At 43.1% G+C, this 20,307-nt stretch overlaps 1 protein-coding gene and 1 long non-coding RNA gene across 2 annotated transcripts in view; both read right to left on the bottom strand.

Moving 5' to 3' along the window:
* Nucleotides 1–13,502, bottom strand: part of JAK1 (Janus kinase 1) — a 136,738-nt gene extending 123,236 nt beyond the window's left edge. The window contains exon 1 of the mRNA XM_047788764.1: nucleotides 13,295–13,502. The gene's annotated coding sequence lies outside the window, so the exon portion shown is untranslated. The remainder of the gene's footprint in view (nucleotides 1–13,294) is intronic.
* A 2,072-nt stretch (nucleotides 13,503–15,574) lies between these two features.
* Nucleotides 15,575–16,521, bottom strand: LOC125133703 (uncharacterized). Its single transcript, XR_007136500.1, has 2 exons — nucleotides 16,192–16,521; nucleotides 15,575–16,011 (listed from the first exon to the last, which is right to left on the bottom strand). It is a non-coding gene; the product is annotated as an uncharacterized LOC125133703 (long non-coding RNA).
* Nucleotides 16,522–20,307: the final 3,786 nt, after the last annotated feature.

Here is a 20,307-nt window from a genome sequence, read left to right as displayed (position 1 = left end):
AAAATATTCATCTGAGTGACACCTTAGAATTATTTACTTCTGATTTTTATAAAATGCAAACACATTATTTAACTTCTTTAAAATGCTGAAGAAATTTGTAAAGAATTTAGTAGCTATAGCAAATTTCAAATGACTGCCCAGGAAAAGCCAGTATTAGATTTATATCCTGACTCTCTGAAAGTCAATGCAAGAATGGCTAACCATTTTCTACATGAAACTGTAACTACTTTTCGAACATAGATTAAATAAATTATCTAAAATTAATTCAAATAACTTTTTAGAGCAACTAAAACTGCAAGGTCTAATATCTATAGAAATAAATGAAACAAAATACAGATCAATGAAGATCCCATAAAATATGTATCTTTCTTATACAAAACTTAAAAGTTACAGTTATTGTGAATTCACAGCTTGAAACTTTTTAATTACTAAAGAAAAAGGTAAAAAGAAAAGAAGAAATAAAAACTTTTCTCTCCTCCGAGGCCCAAGTCTGACCTTCTGCTTTAAGGCACCCTGCTTCAGCCATAAATAGTTTGAATGAATTACTTCCCAGTCTCTGTTCCCACAGTGAGAATATGCAAGAACAGCACAAGGCCAGGTCATTCTCACTCAGGTATGAGGACAGGGCCTTGGCCAGGACCAGAGGCAGTGGGTCTAAAGACCGAGGCTCTGTGGAACCCTGGGGCAGCACAAGGGCCCAGGAGCAGCTGGACTTGAGCCGACTGTAGCAGGGGAGGCATCACAGGCTGTGATGTTCCCCAAAACCAGACAAGAGCAGTGCAGACCCTGAGCACAGCAGGTAAATGCACAGCTTGGGGCTAACTCAAAAGCAATTGTTTCACCCCTCTGAATCTCAGTTGCCTTAAGGATACGATGGAAGTTATACAGGAGAGCACCTTTTTATCTGTAATGACCTCTCAACGCTTTGTTTTTGCTGTTCTTAATGTAAGGTTACCTCCGTTAAGGTCTAATTAGATTACGGGTGCTTTGTAAAGTGACTTTTCTCTTGATAAAAGAAACAACATAAAAAATGCCAAACAATCAAACAGGCTTTCCATAAGATTAATCCATAGTTAGCTTCTCCTGACTGGCATTCATGCGATCGATAGTATTTTATTATTGCACAACAGCAGGCATGAGGCTGACCAGGATTAGAAGGATAAGCAAGAGTGACTTGGCCCCTTCTACCCTTTGCAATTTCCAGTGTGGCAAAGGCTAAAAACAACAGTTTTTACCTCTCCTCCCACAAGAAACTGACCTTCATAATGTCCAAAGTAGTGGCTGGACCCAACGTAATTTCTCTCAGATAATCTCTAAAACTCCTACCCACAAATACATCTTAGACTTCCTGGAACTATTTGAACAAATGAGTATATATTTAGTGACCTGAGCTCTATATGTGATCCCCTTCTATATCATTCTGACTCGATCACAAATCGAGCCTGATGCTATATTAAAACAACAGTACAGGAGGGGTCCACAGAGGTCTTGGGCAAGTCATCTAAGTGCTCTGATTCTTAGTTTTCTCTGTTGTAAAATTGGGGAAGGAAATGTCCCTGGGTGGTTTTGCTTTTTTTCTTCAAACTCTTAAAATTATTATAAGATGTAATGGCCATCATGTAGCTACAAATCCTTGAACAGCACTTACTAGAAAATGTCTATAAACTTAGAACTAAATATGCTGGCATTTCATAGCAGACCTGTCTCCAGGATCTCTAAAAACCATTAGCTCTATCGGTTCTAACCCGAGAAGAGCAAACAAGACTCCAAGCCAAGAAAGAACTCGTTTGACTGCTTTCCTTGCTTCCCAATAATCGAAGCAATATTCTCTTAAGTGTCTGGCTCCCAAGTACCTTTAAATGTTTCACTTCGGCCTGGCATAAGCAGTATTTTCATCTGATTGGGAACTGCATGGCAATATTCCTCTCTCAATGTTGCCTGACATTCTATTGATTTTTCTTTATTGAAATATATCAAGCTAGAGAAAAGTATAAAAAACATTGATTTTTAAAGAGGACTAAATAGGTCTCCACACAGGGTTCCTACTATGTGACAAACACAATGAAAATGGCAGTGGCTGGTGATACACAGGTCAACCGCAGATGAGGACAGACAACTAAGCAAATCAGTGCAATAACGTGTATACCATTCCAGAACGTGCCTGGTTCAGGCATGACACATAAGCATGCCTCTCGTTTATAAACCTTCTTAAAAATTCATTCCCAGTTGGTTGGTTGAAATTTGGAGCACATTTGCCTCGAGTACACAACTCCTATAAATGTGGTTAGGTTTCCGAGCCAACACACAAAAAACCAATTTAACACAAAGCATCTGAAACACTATACACAGCTGCCCTGCCAAAAGAGCAGAAAACATCACTGCGGCCAAAGAGAACCATGAGTGATCCTGTCATATTGAAAGCTGGAGTTTGAGGGAAAGCCCCAGCAGGTTAAAAAGGGGCGCAGATGGGGTGGAGGAGCAGCTCTGGGATTTTGAGACCAAGGGCAGGTAGCCTTGGTCTCCCTCAAACACAGGTTCCCCACCTAAAAGCAGGGTGCTTTTAAACATGTTATTCAACCACTCTAACTAAGCCCCAGCTTACTAAACTGAATGACTGGTGCAGAATAAGCTGTCAATAAACAGTATTTTTTTTTTCATTTACTTGAGATTATATGAATAAAAGTATCCTTAACACACAGGTGGCTTTATCAGTCATTATTAGATGTTCAGATTTTCACATAAAACAAATACAGATTTTTTAAGTGTCAAAGCAAGAAATGCATAAGGAAGGGGACTGATGAAAGTGTATTACACATGAGAAAAGGACAGCATGAATTAAAATGAAGTTCGAACCCACAGATGCTGGTTCCAGATTTAGGAGTCTGAACCACTCTGTTATGCTGATGATTCTGAAGGAGTGGGAAACCAGCTATTTGCATAAGGGGGTTTCCTGCATCAGAAGTTCATAACTCAGTGGAGTTCCCGCTGTGATGCAATAGGTTAGGAACCCAACTGCAGGCGGTTTGATCCCCAGCCCAGCACAGTAGGCTAAAGGAGCCAGAGTTGCTGCTGCAGCTGCAGCTCAGATTCCATCCCTGGCCTGGGAACTTCCATTTATCTCAGGAGCAGCCATTAAAAAAAATTTTTTTCAAGACATTCATAACTTGAGTAATACCTATCTATAAAGTTCCCGCTTTAACACATAAAACATTACACAAGCATTTATAGATGCACTGGCAATGTTCAGCATTTAGGTTTTAGGAGTGGGTAACATTTATTAAACGCTGTTGAACCCCAGGCCATGTCTGAAGCTATTTCCTAGGTTCTACGTCATTTAACCTTCATAAAACCACCTTGGTGATAGTTTCTATTAAATCCATTTTACAGCTAAGCAAAACTGAGGCTCAATTATGAGCTCTGAGTCATAGAGCTATAGTAAGTGTCAGTGGAAAATTTAAGATTGGCTCCTCCTGGTTCCAAGTCCAGCATGCTTCTTCAAAACAGGTCTAGCATACTCAGATCCAACCAATAATCTTAGGACATATTATATAATAGCCAGGTAATATAAAGTAACAGTAAATCGTTTGGTTTTAAAATGTCAAAAGTACCAAATTATCTTTAGCACAGCTAAATTAACCCAACTGCCCATTTCGCCTCCCACACTCACCCCTCTCTGTCAAAAAAAAAAAAAAAAAATCCTTTCATATCCTCTTTGTTACTTAGCATCTAACAATACCAAATACAACACAGGTCGCTAGAGGCACTTCTCCAAAAGCTTAAAACTGCTTCATAAGCATTAGGTTAGAAAACAGGATAGGAACACATCCATGGGTTCTTGTTTATACACCCAAGCCAGAAACAAAAAGAAGGGGGAGGGAACAAGTGAGAAGACAAGAGAAAGGAGGCTTTTGTTTAAGAGACGAAAAGTTTTCCAATTAGATGTCTGTAAAGCTAGGAGGACAAGGAAAGAGTAGAAAAGTTTTTGTTTCGTTTTGTTTTTTTAAATGAGAATACTGCAAATTTGACTTTCGGCTCTGCCATTTATTAGTTTGGTTTGTTCATCTGGAAAATGATGCCATTAAGATCCAACTCTGGCTATTAAAAGATTAAACATCAAATGCAAAGCACGCCAAGAGCTGACACATAGTAAAAGCTTACTAACCTTGAGTCGCATCCTCTCCCTCTCTCTCCTCCCCTTTGAGAAGATGTGCTACTCACTCAGAGCCATGACCCACCCCAAGTACAAGTTAACCAAAAGATTACGAAGACATCTGGAAAGTGCTTTTCTCACTTTCCACCAACCCCACAGGATGAATCCCAAATTACCCCTAGAGTCTTCTGCCTGTTTCTTCCAAGATATTTATCTCTTTTACCATCTTGGTGTTACCTCAGGTTGGGATAAACCAGAGGCCTAATATTTATTATTCAAATTTCTCTACAAAAAGGAAAAAAAAAAGTTGGGGCGTCACATATAAAAACCTAAGACCCATATAACAGAACCATTCTTTGAAGGGAGGACCTGATGTGACGAGTGACCTGGCAGGAGATGGAGGCAGGTAAGAAAAATGGACAGCAACCCAAAACATGCCAACAACTTGGCCTTGAGCTTTCAGGCAAGGAAACATTATGATTTACAGAGCCACCCTTCTCTTTTTCTGTTTTATAAAAGAAAACTTATCAATGCCTGAAAAGGAACATCACCAATAAGCCACCGACAGGACCAAGAAGCCCACCAAAGTCTTACAAAATGCTTCAGGATCTCTCACAACGCTGGACTGCTTTGTATAAGAATCACAAATATACTCTGGGCAAACTCCTTTTAGTAAAATGTTCCCACTCTGAACCTCTACAAATGGCACATATCTACAGAGGATTTAGCATTTACTCCATCAACACCCATGTGCCTTCTGTGCAAGGCGATATTACAGTAAGTTCCTGTGCTCCAGAACCTTGGCACTGCAGAGGGGAGGGAGTCTACAAAGGAACTGAAGGCAGAACACCGATGCCCTAGAAGAGGGATCACCCTCCCACATGCCTCTCGCTGGTGACTGGGGGAGAGGGTCAGGGACCTCTGAAGGGGTCTGGAAAGTTATAGAATGTTGACAGGTGGAGAGCATGAGGCCTGGGCAAAGTCCATGGAGGAGGCAGAAAAATATGTGAAATGTTTGAAGTGCCAGTGAAAAATAATGAATTACCTGTTTTGGTACTGTGTATAAGGAGAGAAATGGATAATAAGCCGACAAGTTGAGATTTTGTCACAAGGAGCCCTGAATACGACACTAAGGTTGTGGTTGAGGGGGAGAAACCATGACACGCTAAGGCAGGGGTCCACAAACCTGGGCTCACTCGCCAAATCTGGCCTCTTGCCTGTGTACAACCAAGAAGCTGTATGTTTTTTACTTTTATATTTGTTTTTGGGTTTTTTTTGTCTTTTGTCTCTTTAGGGCCACACCTGCAGAATAAGGAGGTTCCCAGGCTAGGGGTCAAATTGCAGTTGTAGCCACAGCCACAACAACATGGGATCTGAGCCGCATCTGCAACCTACACCACAGCTCACATTAACACCAGATCCTTAACCCACTGAGAGAGGGTTCATGGACGCTAATCAGATTTGCTTCCACTGAGCCATGCCGGTAACTCCTTATAAGATTTTAAGTTTCTACACAACTCTAAAAACACTATTTAACAGGTATGCTTGTGCCTCTGCCAATAGCTCACCACTTGCTAAGTAAGCTGAATCAATGAGGGCAACACAGCAGATTTATATCAACTTTCCCAGAAAGTCTTACACATTCCTAACAAATTATATTCCACAGATGGCATTTACAATTAAATTTTAAAAATAGTTAAATTAAAAGCACCTTCATTTCTCATTTTTTCTTAAAAATAAGAGTAAAAAACTGTATCACCTCGGTGCTATCTACATACTAAATTCTAGATTTGAGAAAATGCTTTCTTTAGGCACTTAAACTTTTTTGATTTTCCCATCTTTTTTTTTTTTCTGTCTTTTTGGGCTGCGCCCGAGGCATATGGAGGCTCCCACACCAAGGGTCGAATTGGAGCTATAGCCTCGACCTACACAAAGCCACAGCCACAGCCACAACAGATCCGAGCCGCATCTGCGACCTACACCACAGCTCATGGCAATGCCAGATCCTTAACCCACTGAGTAAGGCCAGGGATTGAACACGCAACCTCAAGGTTCCTAGTCGGATTCATTTCCGCTGCGCCTGGACAGGAACTCCAGATTTTTCCATTTCTAACTTAAGCCTTTCTAATGTAGAATGTTATCGGCTACTCTGTTCTGCATTTAGCAGGTTGCACTTCCCTACCATCTTAAAACATTCTGAATATAATTTGAGCTCTTTGTTTTTAACACAAAGCATATTCAGCAATCCACAAAAAGGGGGAGGGGAGCATGAGAGAAAGTGAGCACGCTAACAAGTGTTTAGCTCACATATGCCTGGCACCGTTCCAAAACCTTGAGGCGTAGTCACTCAACCCTCAAAACAACCTTAGAGGTAAGTACCATCTTATCTTCATCTTATGGATGAGGAAGCAGGTGTAACTTGCCCACGTACTCACAGGTAGGATCAAATCAAACAATTTGGCCCCCGAGTCTCCAAAAACACAGATTATGAAAAACAAGACTAAAATACAGTGAATCAGTAAACAAGGCTATCTAGAGGCTTAATTAAGTTGACCTGATTTAGTCTCCCCCAACTACTGAGCTCCAGCTATTCCAGCCTTCTCCGCAGACAGGCACAGCTCCCCTTCTTCCAATCTGCAGAGGCAGCCTCCTCTTTTGGATTACTCGTCACTTTCCATGAACAATTAAAGCATCTTCTGTGGATGGAGCAGATTCCTCACTGGGTTTTCTGCGAAGAAAACCTCTTCTTTGAGCCTGTCCTGCTGCAATCCTAACAGCAGATTCTTACTCCACCCCCACCTCCATCCACCACCTGCCCCTAAAGCTGCCCTTTTCTGCTGCAGACCAGAACCATCTGACCTCATTTCCATTATGCTCCACAACTTGACCTCTTCTCTTCTTAATGGCTTGGTCATTACCAATAACAATTACCTTACTGTGTGCTGAGAGTGACACCTTCGATGCGCTAGGGTACTTACGATGGCATCTGCCCCTCCACGAAACAGCCCCACCCAGACTGTTTCATTTTTTGAATTACGGCTCTGCTTTTCATAAACCTCTCCTCATTCACTTCCAAGATAAAAATTAACATTGCCTACCTCAGAGAATGTGCCTTCCTGCATTCACTCTCTTAACAACTCCCGTCTCTTAACGTTTGTAATATTTAATCTCCTATTGACTTGAAAACCAATTAGGCAGATTGTCAACAAATCCTTTATAAACTGAAAGGAGAACAAAGTTTTACTCCACTGTGAGGAAAGTATATGTGGACTTCATAACATCTGTTTCGGCTTTAAGCATTTCCTATTTCCTAGCAGTCTTCTGAACAATTGATAAGTGGTGATTAAGTACGGAATATTTTCTGTGATAGGGACCATAAAAAGAGTAACACAACAGTCAAATGAAGCTAACCCTTCATAGAACTGTCAGTGCTTCACAGCTGTTTCATGTCCTCCTTTTTTTTTTTTTTTTTTTTGCTTTTTAGCACCAAAATGGCAGCATAATGGAAGTTCCCAGGCTAGGGGTCAAATTAGAGCTGCAGCTGCCAGCCTATGCCACAGCCACAGCCACGCCATTTTCAAGCCGAGTGGGCTATCTGCACTGCAGCTCACGACAACTCTGGATCCTTAACCCACTGAGCAAGGTCAGGGATCAAACCCATGCCACAATGGCAACTCCTATTTCATGCTCTAATGATGTTGTTCTTGAGCTCAAAAACTATGAATGGCTTTCCATCTCCCCGATTCACTCATTCAACACAGGGAATTCACTCATTCCCCGACTTCACACTGCTCACACACTTGTGCCCCATCCTGCATGCCCAGCCCCACCTCCAGCAGTCTGCTCTGGTCACAATGGCCACCTCCAAGTTGCTCACCCACATCGTGCACATGCCGCCCACCTTTTTTTGCTCCTGCTCTATCTCTGCCTAAAATTCCTTCCCACTTCTGAGCAAAAGAACTCCTATTCACTCCTCAAGGACCAACTCAAATGAAACCTCTTCAAAAAAGCACTGGACAAGGACTCCACACAGAATTTAGCTCTCTTCAGGGGCCAAAGCGTTCTTAATTCTGACCCACACTGTGTTATATCTACATATAATAGGCCTGTTTCCATATAAACCATCTCATCCATCTGCCAGGAACTTAGTAGGTGTTTGTACATACAAAGAATGAAGAGATGTTTGTATATAAAAAGAATGAGTTAACGAATCTGTAACATAAGAAAAGGGGGGTAACGGGGCGGGGTGGGGGATACCTCTGGTAGTACTTGGACTTTAAACGAGGGCCATAAAGATTTCGAGAAGACACTCTATAATCACAAAATAGGTTTACATTTTTACGTGTATCATCTGCAACTGAAAAACTGTGAACAGACTCAAGGGTCTTCCACTAGACTGTAAACTCTATAAAAGCAGGATTTTTGCCTGTTTTGTTCGGTTTATTCACTCTGAGACTCATACATAGCAAGAGGTGCACAAGTATTAACTGAATGAATAAATGAATGAACAAAGTGCTGAGTGAATATTACTGGTAAGTAAATCCGGTTGCCACAGATTAAAAATACCTCCACAAAGACCAGCTCTGTCTTCTGGCTAGAGGAGACGTAAAGAAATGTTCATTTTGCTTCCAAAGAGGTCTTGCCTCGGGACTCAGCAATTTACTCACAGGGCACCAAGGAAAAAAAAAATGTGTGCCCACTGCCAGCTGTTAAGAATCACAGATCATAAAACCTCAGAAGTAAATATACCACGGAAATGAACTTAATGGTCTATGCCTTCTTGTTGCCTCAAACGGCCAAAAAAGCTGGTGCACTTCAGAGGAAAAAATACTCACAGGAAGTAGTTTCCTGCCCCAGAAACCCGGTCATTTCAACATGGCAGCTGTTTAAACCCCGTAGGGTTACCATAGGGTTTTCGAGACAGGAAGCAATAGTGGCACACCTAGCTGAGTTCAGGAGAGAGCAAGAAGCAGAGAGGAAAACAACATGTCCAACGAGAACATAGCTTGGAAATTAGCCCGCAAAGCAAAAAAAAACACAAGGAACCAATTCCTCTAATGTCTCCTACAACCTAATTGCCTGTACATCATAACTCTTAAAAAAATGAAGGGCAGAGAAACAAATACCACCTTCCTTAGACACTAGCTGCTGCTTTTTCCATCATTAACTCTTCTTCTAGTATTAATGAGGCTTAGAGAAAAGAAATTGGTTAAGAACTTGATATTCCTTAATACAAAGAGTTGTCTCTCTTGTTAACAATGAGAAAATGATCGTTTATGTTGAGAGAAATTATAGGAGTTCCCAAGTGGCTCAGCAGGTTAAGGATCTAGCATGGTCACTGCAGTAGCTCAGGTCGCTGCTATAGCATGGGTTGGATCCCTGGCCTGGGAACTTCCACATGCTATGGGGACAGCAAAAAGAGAAATTATAGAGCTAAAAAATTTGTATTTTAAAAATAATAAAACTACATTAAATAAATCCTCTACCCTCAAAAAGAATTCAATAACACCTAACAATCCAATCCTGGCACTCAAGACATTGCCTTAACCCCCTTCCTCTGTGACTACCAGTATTTGTAATAACTCATTCATTTAAAAAAATCATTTCTTGGAGTTCGTGTTGCAGCTTAGCGGAAACGAATCCCACTAGGAACCATGAGGTGGCAGGTTTGATCCCTGGCGTTGCTCAGTGGGTTAAGGATCCTCCATTGCATTGAGCTGTGGGGTAGGTAGCAGATGCGGCTCAGATCCAGCGTTGCTGTGGCTGTGGTGTAGGCCAGCAGCTGTAGCTCCAATTTGACCCCTAGCCTGGGAACCTCCATATGCTGCAGGTGTGGCCCTAAAACACAAAATCAAGAAAAAAAAAAAATTCACATATTCACAATAGCTATAATTTTCCTAGCACTTCAGTTTCCATCCCTTAGTTACCTGATTATCCCCAACGACTTTGTGAGATGGCCAAGGTGGATATTTTTTTTAATTAACGATTTTTATTTTTTCCATTATAGTTGGTTTCAAGGTGAATATTTTTATTTCCATTTTACAGATGAAGAAAATAGGGGCCTGAAGTGAAGCAACTTGCCATGACAGAAGCCTGAATCTTGTTACCCACCTGGCATTCCAAAACAGCATTTCTCAACACCAGAACTACCAACATTTTGAGCCAAATAATTCTTTTCTATAGGGGCTGCACCAGGCATTGTAGGACGGTGAGCAGCATTCTTGGCTTCTACCCACTGGGTGCCAGTAACACTGCCTCCTTTCACCACCACCCCCACTACTCCTCCTGAAGTTGTAACAACCAAAAATGTCTCCAGAAACTGCAAATACCTCCTTGGGTGCAAAACCATGCCCAGCTGAGGAACACCAATCTAAAAGAATCTGCAAGGTTCTTGCTGGCATCTCGATTCTATCCTAAGGCTCCACAGAACAATGGGCGATGATAATTCACAGATCATCAGATGCTGCTTGCTCAGCAAGATTCAGTTAATTAATCAATTCCCTTACCACTTAAAACATTTTTTTTAATGGGGAAACGAATAAGAAAATTTTCCTCAAATACTGATATCTCAGATGATATATCTTCCATTAGTATGATATTATCTCATTAGAACAGAAAAGGTATGTACATCATAAAAATATATGAAATAATGTATGTTTAGAGGGGAGAAAACACCTAACAGAAGAGTTGGAAAACAGATTTTGGTCTTTGTTAATAAACCTTATTAATGCAGTAATACTTTAGTGTTCCCCCTATAAAAACGGAGATAAACCTACACATTCTCAATGCTTGCTTCAGCTGGGTTTCTGTCCAAATATATGCGTTCCTCCCCTCTACTCAGAAGAAACTGAGTGAAAACTTTGAAACATTATTAGAATTTGTGGTCTGCAGTTGAAACCACTAGTATTTGTGAACCCAGAATCTCGATTGGCAGACCTCACAATCCCATTTAGAAGTACTCAGTTTAAATTTCTTATTTAATCTGAGACTCTTCTCCTACAAAAGCAACTCCACCCTCAAAATTCCTTACTTTTACCAGCTTTTTAGCAAATGCCTGAATTGAAAACATGCAACCTAATTCCCCTTAACACCTTAAATCTGTAAAAAGTAGGTACCAATTGATCAGAGAGGTAATAACAAGTATACATAAAGCATTAGCCAAATTGATATTAAGGCAATCTAAATTACAGCCAATCGAAATGTAGTTATATTTGGAAAATGTCTGAATTAGTTTATCTGTGTATGCATAATTTCTTCACCCTCTATCATCATTTCCCAATAATAGTAAGTAATTAATACATTGTGGAATGGAGAAAGTATTTAAACTGGCCTTACTGGCTATTTAAACTGGCTTTTTATGGAGTGTCACACTGCAATACTAGTATTTAAAAAAAACATGTTTGTAGCTATTTAGAGAAACGATACGGCATTAGTGCTTAGTTAATATGATACGCAGAGTTAAGGGGCTGTGATTATTCCTACTCATAATGTCCACAATGACACAGGTATGATGCACTTACGTCTTTAAATGTGATCTGGATCTATACATAGGAGACATTTTCTCCATATCACAATGCATATTGTACCCAAAGTGTCTGGTACCCTCGCAGTCTCCATTAACCTTCACCACAAAGTACAAAAGAATACATTGATCCTTCAATAAAAACAACTCCCCGGTCTTGAAAAACATCAGTCACCCAAAGCAAAAGCCAGAAACGACACAAAATGGAGTTTTGGAAAGGGAGGAACAAAGATCTAATCAATATTAAATGCTCATCTTAACATTTTTTTGCACTGGGTATAGGCCTATAACTGAATTTTCTAAAAAGGAAGTTAAAATTTAAAACAGCCAACACTCCATGACCACGGCTAATTGTTTCTGCATTATAATCATGCCTTAACAATGCCAGACTTTTAACGCTTTCCTCCTCCAAAAAAAACGACAATTTTATACAGCTGTAAATTCCTGTCACTGAGAGAAAAACCCTGGACTCTTTAAAAAAAATTATATATATATCTTTCCAACCAGGCAGAAGACAGCGCAGAACCAGGTACAAAGAGAAGTGGTACGGAGGACGGGATCCTTTTCCCCACGGCACACAGGAATTCACAGAGAATATACAATTATACCCAAAAAAAAAAAAAAAATGGGCACCAACACCTGGCAATAATCATACCCTTTATTTAGTCCCTTACAGAAGTTCCTTTAGGGGAAACACACATCTAAGGAGCCCACATCCCTGGAACCTAGAGGAGTGACTTGAGAGGGGTGTTTATTAATCCTGCTAAAGCGACATCTCCCTTTCATGCTTGGCGACCGCACGCGGATAGGGTCTGAGGAGTTCGCCAAGGAACCAGAGATCAGCCCCAGTTCGGGCTAACCAGTCCCTTTACAGTCGGATTCACAATTCCCCGAGTGGCTCTCTCTGTTCCTCTTCCCTGGAGACACCCAGGGTGCGACTTTCGCACTTTTCGCTGGATGCCTAGGGCCAGAGTCCCAACGGAACCAACAAGGGGAGGGGGCGTTTCCTGAGTCCCTACACGCCCCCTGCCCCAAATAGGGCCCCAAATCCCAGAAACTTTCCCTCGCCTAGATGGCAAGGAAGCCAAATGCCTAAGACCCTGAGCCTCGGTCCAGAGGCCTGAAAAATCCTCCTCCCGGCACCCCCCCCACCCCCGCTCCCCGGCAATTCTGCCAAAGGGCTGGCGGTCAAGTTCACCGCGCAAGAGCGAGGGACGTCAAACCTCAAGCCAGCGCCTGTATCTCAGGGTGGTATAAACAGGATGTCAGCGCGTTTCAGGCTTGTTTATGAAAACTTGGCGTGCGCTCTGGAGGAGGGGGCGGCAAACCTTAACCTTTCCCCTTAGGGCCTGGTAGTCCTGGTCCCTAACCTCCCCGCCGCCGGACGGCTCCGTTTGGCTGGAAATCCCCCGCCTTCCCCGCCCGCCCCCGCTCGCCCCCACCCCTGCCGGGCCGGGCCCGGCCCCCGGATCCGGCGCCGCGCTCACAGAGCGACCCGGGGTGAGCGGCGCGCGAGGCCCGACAGCCGCGGCCGCGTCTCCCGCAAGCGCCGGGCTCCGCGCCCCTCTTCTTGTCGCCCGCGGCCGCCGCAGGCTCCTCCACCTCCACTCAGTGACACTCACCACTTCCGTGTGCGCCTGAGCTCCGGGTCGCTGCGCCGGTCGGGGTCCGGCCGCCCGCTCCCTAAGTGGCCAGCCCCGCAGGGCCCCGGCGTGCACGCGCCGGGGGCTGAGAAGGGGGCGCGGGGCGCGTTATCAGATCTGGGACGCGGGCCGGGGTAGTCCGCCGCAGCTCGCTACTCCGCGGCCGCCGCGGCCTGCGCAAGGCGACGCACCCGCCTCCCGCCCCGCCCCGCGGCTCGCCCCCGCCTACCCCGCGGCCAGTCCCGCCTCCTCGTGACGTCACACGCGGCAGCCCCGGAAAGAGGGGCGGGGACCGCGGAGGAGGCGGTGGCACAGCCACCCGCCCCCGTCCAGGAGCCAGCGCCTCCTGCCTTCCCGCCCCGCCCCCACCCGGCTTCGCTCACGCCCTCGCCCTTCAGTCGCTTCTTTTTAATACGGTCTCCTAGGAACACCCATATAGAGATGACGGGTCTGCGAGCCCAGAAGATGAAACGGTCAGGATGTGGCCATAGGTGGACCCCTCCCGAGTTTGGAGTGCCCTCCACCACATGTTAGTGCGCCGAGATTCATTTCTCACAGTTCTCTGCCCCCTATTCCCACCGAGTGAGAGGCCGAGCTTGTGGAGCACGAGACTAACATGAACTTAACGAGAAATAAATCTAACAATGTTGATAAGTCACTTCGGGTCCCACCCATTCTGTATTTAAAGGTCTCAAAATAAAAAAAAAATTTCATACATAGTAATAAAAGCATTTGTTGATATTTAATGTGGGTCTAGCGATTTTCGGGTTTTGTTTTTTTTTTTACTAAATCCCTTAAAATAGGTTTTATCTTCATTTTATCCATGAGGAAACAAATTAAGGCTTCTTAGTCAAGGTCACACCCCAGCCAGGATTCATACCCCATAGGCAGTCTACAGCTAAATCATGATTTTACTTCCTAAATAGGTCTCCAGTCCACTTGTTTCTCTTAAAGTGTTTCAACAACATGAGCCTAGCTGCCACCATCTCTCATCTGAAAGAGCATAAACATCTCTTAAATTGTCACTCTGTATTTAATCCAGTCTCCAGTTAATTCTACACAGTGAGCTTTGAAAATTTCATGTGTTCCATTCACTCCCATGCTTACAATACTCCAGTACCTTCTCTCCAGAAATCTTTGGATGAGAATCTGCCTAGGCAGATTCATTCAGATGCATGGTCAGACCTCTGCAGCTCAGTTCACTGCGCAGTGAGGCTTCCCCATATGCCCTGATTCCACTAACCCTGCAGGAGGATTCCTGCCTGAAGGCATGGGAGTTACTGCAGCTTACTTCATTCCGAGCAAGTGCTCATGTGGTGGTGGTGGTGCAGGTGCGTGAAAAGAGCATTTGACTGGAGTTCTGGGTTTTAGGTCTAGCTCCCTCCATTAACCACTTGTGTTACCCTAAACAACTCACAGTTTACGAATAAGAGCTAAGGGGCAGACTACACAATCTCCAGGGTGGCCTTCTAGAAGGGGATAGCAGAGCTAACAGAGAATACAAGAGAATCAGGTGGCAAGATGGGGCCAGCTGCCTACCTTGTAAGTAAGTGTTTGCGTGCAAGTCTGGTCTCACCTGCCACACGGGGCTCTTTGCATCATTTTCTTCACCTGTTCAATTGGGACAACACCTTCCTCACAGAGATTATGCTGAAAGTGAACTAAGATAAAGCAGGCCAGACACACAGGGTAGGCTTGGTTATTCATCGAAATCTTTTTTTTCTTTTTCTCAAACTGGGCCTTAAAAGAACAGGTGGGAATGATATGAGTGGAGAGAAACAGGAAAGAATCGTATTTCAGGGAAGGCAAAAAGCACAGAAAAAGGAAAGTCAGAAGAGCTGCCATGAACCCGTTGTGCTCATGAACAAATCTAGGAGTTCCTGTCGTGGCGCAGTGGTTAACGAATCCAACTAGAAACCATGAGGTGGCAGGTTCGATCCCTGGCCTCGATTAGTGGGTTCAAGATCCATTGTTGCCCTGAGCTGTGGTGTAGGTCGCAGAGGCAGTTCAGATCCCGTGTTGCTGTGGCTCTGGTGAAGGCCAGCGGCTACAGCTCCCATTAGACCCCTAGCCTGGGAACCTCCATATGCCGTGGGTGTGGCCCTAGAAAAGACAAAAAGACAAAAAAAAAAAATCTGGTTGCTCTGCGGCATTCATGAAGTGAAGGAAAGAGGACATTGATTGAGTTCAGATTCATTCCCCATACCAGGCATTGCACTGGGTCCTGAGGATTCCAACCAACCAACCAACAACAAACAATTCCTGATGTTACCAAACCAGGTCAGGTTCATTTGTGGGCAGCTCAGCAAGTCAGATGTTGAGGCACCAAGGTGTGCAACAGAGAAAGGGTTCATTCACAAGACAGCAGAGCAAGAAGATGGAAGAACAAATCTCATTTCGGCCTCCCAAAGGGGAGGTGCGGGGGACCTTTAAGGGCAAAAGAAACAGGGTGGTTTTAGGAGTGAGGAAAGGTGATTGGAGGAAGGGAAACGGTGACGAAATCAAGTTCTGCACAAAAACATGCTTCTTCATGGGATGCATGTTCAAAAAATTGAGGCACTTGGCATGATCGGAGGGTAGAGGTTTTGGCCCTCTGATGTCAAAAGGTCTTTTACTGGTCACTTGCAGAAGCCCAGATTTAAGCTGGTAGTCTCAGCCAGCAGGAGCTCAAACTAGACACAGCTGCCTCCAAGTTCCTGGAAAACAACCGCAAACATCTTATGGTTTATTTGCAACAAAATAATTAAAGCTTACTCAGTGAAGGCAAGCTACAAGAAACAGGTTTTTTAAGCCAACTGTAAAACAAGCTCAAGAATTTGTCAGTCAGTTTCTGGTGGCCCTCTGGGGCACGGTTTCACTGATCTCTAGATGCTCACAGTGGAGTGGAGGGGACAGATAGGCAACCATCCAGGATGATTCATGCTCTTCTAAAAGCAATCAGGAGAAGAACCATGTAGCTTAGCCTGAAGAAATCAAAAAGAAAAGAAGCCAATAAGTCACAGGAGCCAGGGAAAAAGTGGCACATTCAGGAAATAGGAAGTATGTGCTGTGTGACTGGAGAATAAGAAAAAAAGGAGTCTTGTGTGAAAACTTTTGCCTAAAAGAAAAAGTGTGTTTCTTGAGGTATTTAAGCAGGTTTTTATTTTAGAAGGATCACTTGAGGAGTTCCCGTCGTGGCGCAGTGGTTAACGAATCCGACTAGGAACCATGAAGTTGCGGGTTCGATTCCTGGCCTTGCTCAGTGGGTTAAGGATACGGCATTGCCGTGAGCTGTGGTGTAGGTTGCAGATGCGACTCAGTTCCCACGTTGCTGTGGCTCTGGTGTAGGCTGGCGGCTACAGCTCTGATTGGACCCCTAGCCTGGGAACCTCCATATGCCGCAGGTGCGGCCCTAGAAATGCCAAAAAAAAAAAAAAAAAAGGATCACTTGAGGGCAGGATTTCTCAACCTCAGCACTACTGACATTGGGGGCCAGAAAATGGTTATGGGGGGCGCGAAGGGAGCGTTGCTGTAGGATATTTAGCAACATCTCTGTCTTCTAATCCCTAGATGCCAACAGCAACCCCCCTGTTCCTCCTCCACTCTCCCCTACTCCTTTTTTTTTTTTGTCTTTTTGCCTTTTCTAGGGCAGCTCCCGCGGTATATGGAGGTTCACAGGCTAGGGGTCGAATTGGAGCTGTAGCCACCAGCCTACGCCAGAGCCACAGCAATGTGGGATCCTTAACCCACCGAGCAAGGCCAGGGATCGAAACCTCAACCCTGTGGTTCCTAGTCAGATTCGTTAACCACTGCGCCACGACAGGAACTCCACTCTCCCCTACTCTTTAGTCCCTGTCTGGTCCAGCTGCAACAACCAAAATATCCTTAGACAATGCCAGATGTCCCTTGGAGGACAAAAAACATCCTCTTTGAGAACCATGAGTCTAAGGATAATGGGGACGATGGATTGCAGGGCAAGGAGATTGATCATATAACACGGTAGAGCTGTGGGCTACGAGTGGTGAGACCAATATCGTGGGCAGTGGACCAGAAAGGGAAACTGGGAAGCTGTGAAAACCCTGAAGAGATGGACTAGACAGTGAGTGGTGACTGATCGGATCTGCGTTCTGAGGCCGAGGAAGGAATCTCACATGATTCCCAAATCTCTAAATTAGTCAATCAGCTGACCAAGGATGCCACCAACTAAACTGGATGAGGAATTCAATTTTATGTTCTTAAAAAGTTTTTAAAAGTTACAGAGAACATACAGGAGGGAGAGAGAGAGAGAACAGTGTAAAAGGAGGAATAAAGCTGTTTCCTTCTGACATGTACTATGTAGCAAGAAACCTACAAACTGCTACAAATATTCATCTAAATTGAACGAAAGCAAATGTAATGAAGTAGAGGCCTCTTATTAGGAAATTCTCTTAAAAAAAAAATATCCTGCCAGCAAATATACATACCATAGGTTTCACACATAAATGTTCATCTAAAGAGCATTTGCAGAGTTCCCGTTGTAACTCAGCAATAACAAATCCAACTACCATCGATGAGGATGAGCGTTCAACCCCTGGCTTCACTCCGTGGATGAAGGATCTGGCCTGGCTGTGACCTGTGGCGTAGACCTGTGGCGTAGGCCTGCAGCTGCAGCTCCAATTTGACCCCTGGCCTGGGAACTTCCGTATGATGCCAAGGATGCTGCCCTAAAAAGATATTTAAAAAAAAAAAAAAAAAAAAGCATGTGCTCACTGGCCTGTTTCTCGGCAAATCTGTTACCTAGATTACAATGGGCAAATACATTAGATTCAAACAGTTAGCTCTGCCTTTAAAAAGTTATACTGAACAGAACTAAAATACTATTGGAGTTCCCATTGTGGCACAGCGGTTAACGAATCCGACTGGGAACATGAGGTTGTGGGTTCAATCCCTGGCCTCGCTCAGTGGGTTAAGGATCCAGCATTGCCGTGAGCTGTGGTATAGGTCGCAGATTCGTCTCCATCCCGCGTTGCTGTGGCTCTGGCCTCGGCCGGTGGCTATGGCTCCAGATTAGACCCCTAGCCTGGGAACCTCCACATGCTGTGGGTGTGGCCCTAGAAAAGGCAAAAAGACAAAAAAAAAAAGAGAAAAAACTAAAATACCATTGTACACATCATAAAACTCAATTATAAAAAGTTGAAAACCAAAAAAGAGAAGCAAAATCACCTCTAATCTTGCAACTCTAATATAAACAAGTTCATAAAATTATATATTTTCTTGTTATTTTTTCACTATGTTAATAGAATCATGATGTACACATAATGTTATAAATGTTTCCTTAAGCTTAATTTATAAGCATTTCCTATTACTACAAAAGTTTTATAAGTAATGAATTTCTTCATGCAAATAACCTAAATAATAAATATATAATATTTAAATAATAGCTTAGGAGAGATTCACAAATATGGGGTTACTGAGTCAAATGGGCTGTATAATTTTTGGATTCCCGATTCACAGATTCATACTGGTAAGCCCTTTCCAAGAAGTTTCCACAAACTTACATTGCCCTAACAAATGAGCACAATATTAGGTTTAACAGTGGACATTATAACATTCTAAATGGTTTTACCTTTAATGTTTTTAAAATGTAATGTTTTAATTTTAAATTTCCATGATTATTGCTAAAGAGATTAATAACTTTCCATAGGCTTTCTCACTAGTTTCTGTTTTTCATTTTTCTTTTAATTAATCAGTATGTGTGCTGGGGCAGGTGGGGGAAATACTGTCTTTGTTCTTTGTCCACTATTGGGGTCATGGTATTTTCCATTGATTTATAATAAAAATACCTTTAATAAAGCTAGCAATAATTTTCCTATCATACCTTTGATATATATTTTTCCAGTATACTATTTGCTTTTTTAAAAAACTCTGCTTGTAAAAGTTTTCCATTTTCTTTTAATCAAGTATGTTGAATTGTTGTGGGTTTTTGGTTTGCTGTCTGTTTGCACTGTGATTTCGTCTGTGATTTTTTTTAGGAAATCATTCCCTCTTTTTAGGTTAGATAAATGAATACAACAAATATTTGGTGAGTACACTATGTACCAGGCACTATTCTGTACTGCAAATACAGCAGTGAAATGAGACAGAAATGAGTGAAATGAGTCATATAGTGATACATGCTAAGAGAAAAAAAAACACATTTAAGGGATAGAAACAGGGAAAATGGCGTAAATATTCATTCTACATTACTTTAGGTCTTATGCTGCTAAATGTTTTAAATATCCAATACTTAAGCCATCTAAAATTCCAATGGAGGCTCTGAAGTGTCTAAAGCACTATTTTTTATTTTACAATCAAGACTGTCATTTATAGGAGTTCCTGCTGTGGTGCAGTGGGTTAAGCTTCATTTGCTGCAGAGGTACAGGTTCAATCCCCAGCCCTAGGCAGCAGGTTAACGTATCCAGCACTGCCACAGCTGTGGCATAGGTTGAACCTACAGCTTAGATTTAATCCTTGGCTCAGGAATGTCCATATGCAGCAGGTGTGGCCAAAAAACAAACAAACAAAAAAAACCCTGTAATTTACATTTAAAACGCAATATTCAATACATGTTCATTTTCAATCTCTCTCCCTCATCCCAATCTCCCAAAAAAGAAAAAGGAAAATTAAATGTTAAATCTTTAACCTCAAAACTAAACCCAGATGGTAACTGGACAGGTGTTTTTCTATATGGTCACTGATGCACTGAATTGGGCTCCATCTATGAGGGGGAAATGATTGCACTTATAAGAACGAGATCCTTTCCCATTGCTTAGTTCCGTGAAGACAGCAGGCCTTTGAAAATACTTACTCATGGGAGTTCACATCGTGGCTCAGTGGAAACGAATCTGACTAAGAATCATGAGGTTGCAGGTTCAATCTCTGGCCTTGCTCAGTGGGTTCAGGATCTGGCGTGGCCATGAGCTGTGGTGTAGGTCGCAGATGCAGCTCAGATCCCACCTTGCTGTGGCTCTGGTGTAGGCTGGTGGCTACAGCTC

This window comes from Phacochoerus africanus, chromosome 8 (assembly GCF_016906955.1).
Source record: "Phacochoerus africanus isolate WHEZ1 chromosome 8, ROS_Pafr_v1, whole genome shotgun sequence".
Taxonomy (NCBI): domain Eukaryota; kingdom Metazoa; phylum Chordata; class Mammalia; order Artiodactyla; family Suidae; genus Phacochoerus; species Phacochoerus africanus.
Note: the sequence above shows the minus strand (reverse complement) of the source record. Positions and strands in the feature narration are given on the sequence as shown.